The sequence below is a fragment of the Carcharhinus amblyrhynchos genome, chromosome 2, assembly GCF_965287045.1.
Source record: "Carcharhinus amblyrhynchos chromosome 2, sCarAmb.v2.hapA, whole genome shotgun sequence".
In the NCBI taxonomy this organism is placed as follows: Eukaryota; Metazoa; Chordata; class Chondrichthyes; order Carcharhiniformes; family Carcharhinidae; genus Carcharhinus; species Carcharhinus amblyrhynchos.
The window spans coordinates 148,179,168-148,187,158 of record NC_137325.1 but is presented as its reverse complement, the minus strand read 5'-3'; the positions used below and the strand labels follow the sequence as shown (position 1 = coordinate 148,187,158).

At 53.6% G+C, this 7,991-nt stretch overlaps 1 long non-coding RNA gene across 1 annotated transcript; it reads left to right on the top strand.

Annotated features, from left to right (window-relative positions):
• The first annotated feature begins 1,111 nt into the window (after positions 1–1,111).
• LOC145361835 (uncharacterized) lies at positions 1,112–7,804 on the top strand. Its single transcript, XR_013889876.1, has 2 exons — positions 1,112–1,196; positions 7,028–7,804. It is a non-coding gene; the product is annotated as an uncharacterized LOC145361835 (long non-coding RNA).
• Positions 7,805–7,991: the final 187 nt, after the last annotated feature.

Genomic DNA, 7,991 nt, shown 5'->3' with positions numbered 1-7,991 from the left:
ACTTGGAGAACGAAACCAGGCAGGTTTGTGAATTCTATACTAGCGCTGCACCCTCTGTAACACTCAGCACAGGGCCCGAACCGGTCTCCAAACTGGTTAAAAATCCTTCCAGCAGCACCTCGGGGGGGGGGGGGGGGGGGGGGTAGAGGGTAGGGGGGGAAGAGGGGTGGGGGGGAGGAGCGGGGTGGGGGGGGAGCAGGGGGGGAGTAGAAGCGGGTTGGGGGGGGAGCGGGGGGGAGCCGGGGGGGGAAGCCGGGGGAGGGGGGGGAAGGGGGGAGAGCCGGGGAGGGGGAAGCCGGGGGGAGGGAGCCGGGGGGGGAGCCGGGGGGGGGGGGGGCGGAGGGTGCGGGGGGGGGGGGTAGAGAGTAGGGGGGGAAGAGGGGTGGGGGGGAGGAGCGGGGTGGGGGGGGAGCAGGGGGGAGTAGAAGCGGGTTGGGGGGGGAGCGGGGGGGAGCCGGGGGGGGGGGGAAGCCGGGGGAGGGGGGGGAAGGGGGGAGAGCCGGGGAGGGGGAAGCCGGGGGGGGGGGAGCCGGGGGGGGAGCCGGGGGGGGGGAGCGGGGGGAAGGGGGGGAGGGAGGGTGGGGTATCAGGACTGCTGGGGGTGGGGGGGGATGAATCCGTTGTGTGGGGGACTGGAGGTCAGGGTGGGCTGGGTTGGGATGGGGCTGAGGAGGGGTCAGGGTTGGTCTGCAAATGGACCGGGGGGAGGGGGGCCGCAATCGGGATGGGGGGGGTGGGGGCAGCACTATGGGGGTCCCAGTCTGGCCAGTGATCCAGTTGGCCAGCAAATGGGGAGACTGACAGTGCGGGGCCCCTGCGCGTGTGCAGAATTCCGCTGGTTCCAGCCGCTCCAGTGTGGATAGGCCCCGACCCCCCCCGACCCCCACCACCGACCCCCACCACCGACCCCCGACCCCCCCCAGCTTTTAATGATATTCACACTGCAATGTGGGAGGTTCCTGTTCGAGCTCCCACTGAGAAAATAACGTGAATCACTCCAGGTTTCACACAAATTCAACACTTGGAATGTTTTTTTGGGAGAATTCTGGCCACGGGACTCAGGCACACGTCGGGGCCTCTGCGTTTCAACACCCCCCCTTCTCTCACTTTTCAGGAATCTTCCAGAACACTGACACAGCAAACAACTTCATCAAACGGATGAAGAGATCGACAGAAATCTCCGACCTCGTGGAAAGGTCAGATGAACAAGAAGATATTTCATCTAAATGTCAGTCTGAGGCCGATAGCAGAGAGATAGGCCACTGGCTGGGGCAGGAGGAGAGACAGAGGGAGAGGGAGGGTGTTTGTATTTCTCCCTGCAGTGGGGGCATCGCTGCCCCTTCCCTAACTACCCCCCGAGAGCTGCCTCCTTGAACCACAGCCCCAGGGGGAGACAGCAGTGGAGGGGTTAGCCACTGGGTTAGTAATCCCGAGTCCCAGACTGGTGCTCCAGGGACAGGGTTCAAATCTCACCTTGGGGTGGGTAGTTTAATTCAATTAATAAATCTGGAATATAAAACTAGCCTCAGTAATGATAACCGTGAAACCACTGTCAACTGCTGTAAAAATCAAACTAGTTCACCAATGTCCCTTAGGGAAGGAAATCTGCCATCCTTACTTGGTCTGGCCTACATGTGACTCCAGAGACACAGCAATGTGGGTGACTCGCCACTGCCCTCCAAGGGCAACTAGGGATGGGCAATAAATACTGACCCAGCCAGAGACACTCACACACCTTGACAGGATAAAGAAAAATCCATATCATGTAGGTACGCCACCCAAACTAATCCCACTGCCCCACTCTCTCCCCATATCCCTGTATCAATCCCAAACTAATCCCACTGCCCCACTCTCTCCCCATATCCCTGTATCAATCCCAAACTAATCCCACTGCCCCGCTCTCTCCCCATAGCCCTGTATCAATCCCCAAACTAATCCCACTGTCCCACTCTCTCCCCATAGCCCTGTATCAATCCCCAAACTAATCCCACTGCCCCGCTCTCTCCCCATAGCCCTGTATCAATCCCCAAATTAATCCCACTGCCCCGCTCTCTCCCCATAGCCCTGTATCAATCCCCAAATTAATCCCACTGCCCCGCTCTCTCCCCATAGCCCTGTATCAATCCCCAAACTAATCCCACTGCCCCGCTCTCTCCCCATAGCCCTGTATCAATCCCCAAACTAATCCCACTGCCCCGCTCTCTCCCCATAGCCCTGTATCAATCCCCAAACTAATCCCACTGTCCCACTCTCTCCCCATAGCCCTGTATCAATCCCCAAACTAATCCCACTGCCCCGCTCTCTCCCCATAGCCCTGTATCAATCCCCAAATTAATCCCACTGCCCCGCTCTCTCCCCATAGCCCTGTATCAATCCCCAAACTAATCCCACTGCCCCACTCTCTCCCCATAGCCCTGTATCAATCCCCAAACTAATCCCACTGCCCCGCTCTCTCCCCATAGCCCTGTATCAATCCCCAAACTAATCCCACTGCCCCGCTCTCTCCCCATAGCCCTGTATCAATCCCCAAACTAATCCCACTGCCCCACTCTCTCCCCATAGCCCTGTATCAATCCCCAAATTAATCCCACTGCCCCGCTCTCTCCCCATAGCCCTGTATCAATCCCCAAACTAATCCCACTGCCCCACTCTCTCCCCATAGCCCTGTATCAATCCCAAACTAATCCCACTGCCCCACTCTCTCCCCATAGCCCTGTATCAATCCCCAAACTAATCCCACTGCCCCACTCTCTCCCCATAGCCCTGTATCAATCCCCAAACTAATCCCACTGCCCCACTCTCTCCCCATAGCCCTGTATCAATCCCCAAACTAATCCCACTGCCCCGCTCTCTCCCCATAGCCCTGTATCAATCCCCAAACTAATCCCACTGCCCCGCTCTCTCCCCATAGCCCTGTATCAATCCCCAAACTAATCCCACTGCCCCGCTCTCTCCCCATAGCCCTGTATCAATCCCCAAACTAATCCCACTGCCCCACTCTCTCCCCATAGCCCTGTATCAATCCCAAACTAATCCCACTGCCCCACTCTCTCCCCATAGCCCTGTATCAATCCCCAAACTAATCCCACTGCCCCACTCTCTCCCCATAGCCCTGTATCAATCCCCAAACTAATCCCACTGCCCCACTCTCTCCCCATAGCCCTGTATCAATCCCCAAACTAATCCCACTGCCTCGCTCTCTCCCCATAGCCGTGTATCAATCCCCAAACTAATCCCACTGCCCCGCTCTCTCCCCATAGCCCTTAATCAATCCCCAAACTAATCCCACTGCCCCGCTCTCTCCCCATAGCCCTGTATCAATCCCCAAACTAATCCCACTGCCCCGCTCTCTCCCCATAGCCCTGTATCAATCCCCAAACTAATCCCACTGCCCCGCTCTCTCCCCATAGCCCTGTATCAATCCCCAAACTAATCCCACTGCCCCGTTCTCTCCCCATAGCCCTGTATCAATCCCCAAACTAATCCCACTGCCCCGCTCTCTCCCCATAGCCCTGTATCAATCCCCAAACTAAACCCACTGCCCCACTCTCTTCCCATAGCCCTGTATCAATCCCCAAACTAATCCCACTGCCCCACTCTCTCCCCATAGCCCTGTATCAATCCCCAAACTAATCCCACTGCCCCACTCTCTCCCCATAGCCCTGTATCAATCCCCAAACTAATCCCACTGCCCCACTCTCTCCCCATAGCCCTGTATCAATCCCCAAACTAATCCCACTGCCTCGCTCTCTCCCCATAGCCGTGTATCAATCCCCAAACTAATCCCACTGTCCCACTCTCTCCCCATAGCCCTGTATCAATCCCCAAACTAATCCCACTGCCCCGCTCTCTCCCCATAGCCCTGTATCAATCCCCAAATTAATCCCACTGCCCCGCTCTCTCCCCATAGCCCTGTATCAATCCCCAAACTAATCCCACTGCCCCGCTCTCTCCCCATAGCCCTGTATCAATCCCCAAACTAATCCCACTGCCCCGCTCTCTCCCCATAGCCCTGTATCAATCCCCAAACTAATCCCACTGTCCCACTCTCTCCCCATAGCCCTGTATCAATCCCCAAACTAATCCCACTGCCCCGCTCTCTCCCCATAGCCCTGTATCAATCCCCAAATTAATCCCACTGCCCCGCTCTCTCCCCATAGCCCTGTATCAATCCCCAAACTAATCCCACTGCCCCACTCTCTCCCCATAGCCCTGTATCAATCCCCAAACTAATCCCACTGCCCCGCTCTCTCCCCATAGCCCTGTATCAATCCCCAAATTAATCCCACTGCCCCGCTCTCTCCCCATAGCCCTGTATCAATCCCCAAACTAATCCCACTGCCCCACTCTCTCCCCATAGCCCTGTATCAATCCCAAACTAATCCCACTGCCCCACTCTCTCCCCATAGCCCTGTATCAATCCCCAAACTAATCCCACTGCCCCACTCTCTCCCCATAGCCCTGTATCAATCCCCAAACTAATCCCACTGCCCCACTCTCTCCCCATAGCCCTGTATCAATCCCCAAACTAATCCCACTGCCCCGCTCTCTCCCCATAGCCCTGTATCAATCCCCAAACTAATCCCACTGCCCCGCTCTCTCCCCATAGCCCTGTATCAATCCCCAAACTAATCCCACTGCCCCGCTCTCTCCCCATAGCCCTGTATCAATCCCCAAACTAATCCCACTGCCCCACTCTCTCCCCATAGCCCTGTATCAATCCCAAACTAATCCCACTGCCCCACTCTCTCCCCATAGCCCTGTATCAATCCCCAAACTAATCCCACTGCCCCACTCTCTCCCCATAGCCCTGTATCAATCCCCAAACTAATCCCACTGCCCCACTCTCTCCCCATAGCCCTGTATCAATCCCCAAACTAATCCCACTGCCTCGCTCTCTCCCCATAGCCGTGTATCAATCCCCAAACTAATCCCACTGCCCCGCTCTCTCCCCATAGCCCTTAATCAATCCCCAAACTAATCCCACTGCCCCGCTCTCTCCCCATAGCCCTGTATCAATCCCCAAACTAATCCCACTGCCCCGCTCTCTCCCCATAGCCCTGTATCAATCCCCAAACTAATCCCACTGCCCCGCTCTCTCCCCATAGCCCTGTATCAATCCCCAAACTAATCCCACTGCCCCGTTCTCTCCCCATAGCCCTGTATCAATCCCCAAACTAATCCCACTGCCCCGCTCTCTCCCCATAGCCCTGTATCAATCCCCAAACTAAACCCACTGCCCCACTCTCTTCCCATAGCCCTGTATCAATCCCCAAACTAATCCCACTGCCCCACTCTCTCCCCATAGCCCTGTATCAATCCCCAAACTAATCCCACTGCCCCACTCTCTCCCCATAGCCCTGTATCAATCCCCAAACTAATCCCACTGCCCCACTCTCTCCCCATAGCCCTGTATCAATCCCCAAACTAATCCCACTGCCTCGCTCTCTCCCCATAGCCGTGTATCAATCCCCAAACTAATCCCACTGCCCCGCTCTCTCCCCATAGCCCTTAATCAATCCCCAAACTAATCCCACTGCCCCGCTCTCTCCCCATAGCCCTGTATCAATCCCCAAACTAATCCCACTGCCCCACTCTCTCCCCATAGCCCTGTATCAATCCCCAAACTAATCCCACTGCCCCGCTCTCTCCCCATAGCCGTGTATCAATCCCCAAACTAATCCCACTGCCCCGCTCTCTCCCCATAGCCCTGTATCAATCCCCAAACTAATCCCACTGCCCCGCTCTCTCCCCATAGCCCTGTATCAATCCCCAAACTAATCCCACTGCCCCGCCCTCTCCCCATAGCCCTGTATCAATCCCCAAACTAATCCCACTGCCCCACTCTCTCCCCATAGCCCTGTATCAATCCCCAAACTAATCCCACTGCCCCGTTCTCTCCCCATAGCCCTGTATCAATCCCCAAACTAATCCCACTGCCCCGCTCTCTCCCCATAGCCCTGTATCAATCCCCAAACTAATCCCACTGCCCCACTCTCTCCCCATAGCCCTGTATCAATCCCCAAACTAATCCCACTGCCCCGTTCTCTCCCCATAGCCCTGTATCAATCCCCAAACTAATCCCACTGCCCCGCTCTCTCCCCATAGCCCTGTATCAATCCCCAAACTAATCCCACTGCCCCGCCCTCTCCCCATAGCCCTGTATCAATCCCCAAACTAATCCCACTGCCCCGCTCTCTCCCCATAGCCCTGTATCAATCCCCAAACTAATCCCACTGCCCCGTTCTCTCCCCATAGCCCTGTATCAATCCCCAAACTAATCCCACTGCCCCGTTCTCTCCCCATAGCCCTGTATCAATCCCCAAACTAATCCCACTGCCCCAATGCATCTTCTTTGTTGTCCCTTTTTCCCCTCGCTAACAGCATGGTGGATGCACCTGCACCACATGGACTTCAGTGGTTCAAGAAGGCAGCTCACCGTCACATTCTCTAAGGCAGTTATGCATGGGAAATACGCTCCCACAGTGCTGTTAGGGAGGGAGTTCCAGGATTCTGACCCAGTGACAGTGAAGGAACGGCCGATATATTTCCAAATCAGGATAGTGAGTGACTCGGAGGGGAATCTCCAGGTGGGGGGTGTTCCCAGGTATCTGCTGCTCCTGTCCTTCTAGATGGAAGTGGTGGTGGGTTTGGAAGGTGCTGCCTAAGGAGCCTTGGTGAGTTGCTGCAGTGCATCTTGTAGATGGTACACACGGCTGTCACTGTGTGTTGGTGGTGGAGGGAGTGGATGTTTGTGGATGGGGTGCCAATCAAGTGGGGCTGCTTTATCCTGGATGGTGTCGAGCTCCTACAAGGCACAAGTCAGGAGTGTGATGGGATAGTCTCCAATAACACTCACTATCTACATGCCAAGCAGTGGGTTTGGAGTTAGCTGGGGGTGGAATCTCTAAGCAGTGGCTGAGATTACAGCTGTGGGACAAGCCTGAGCATTTGGCAGAGAAGCTGTTTGGGTTTGTGGTGAATTATTGGGAATGAATGAATCTGTATCTGCCTCTTCTTATTCCAGCTTGGCTGAAAGTGTGGAAGGGGCGTGGGAGAAAGTGAAGGAAGTCTTTGAGGAGATAACTGATCCAGAGATATTAGATTCTTGAAGCCGGAATCTACATCCGTGATCCATCTCACCAGCATCAAACTTTAACAAAGTGAAACTAACTGAGAATTACATTATTTATTCACTGAGTCAGTTTCGCACTGAATTCAGGAGATATACACAGTGTACAATATACTCACATATACACTGAATTCAGGATGTGTATATCACACTCTGTATACAATATACTCAGATATATGCTGAATTTAAGATCTGTTTACCCACATAGTATACCATATACTCACATTTATACTGAATTTAAAATCTGTATTTCACACACAGTGTACAGTATACTCACATATACACTGAATTCAGGATGTGTATACCACACTCTGTGTACAATATACTCACACATACACTGAATTTAAGATCTGTATATCACACACAGTGTACAGTATATTCACCATACACACTAAATTCAGGATGTGTATCTCACACTCTGTACACAATATACTCAGATATATACTGAATTTAAGATCTGTTTACCCACATAGTATACCATATACTCACATTTATACTGAATTTAAAATCTGTATATTACACACAGTGTACAATATACTCACCATACTCACTAAATTCAGGATGTGTATACCACACTCTGTGTACAATATACTCACATGTACATGGAATTTGGGATGTGTACATTCACGTGCTGTGTACAATAATGATTTTAATAAACATTGTGTTTTTTTATGAGTCGCTTTTAATTCGGAAATGTTAATGAGATGTAAGTCACAATGCCAGCCTTGTTCTTCTCAATGATTCTGTCCAACCACAGCCTGGTGATTAATGATGACTGAAGATCAAAGAACCAGAAACACGGGGACAGGAGGTCATTCGGCCCATCGAGCCTGTGCTGTTCAATATGACTCATGACTGA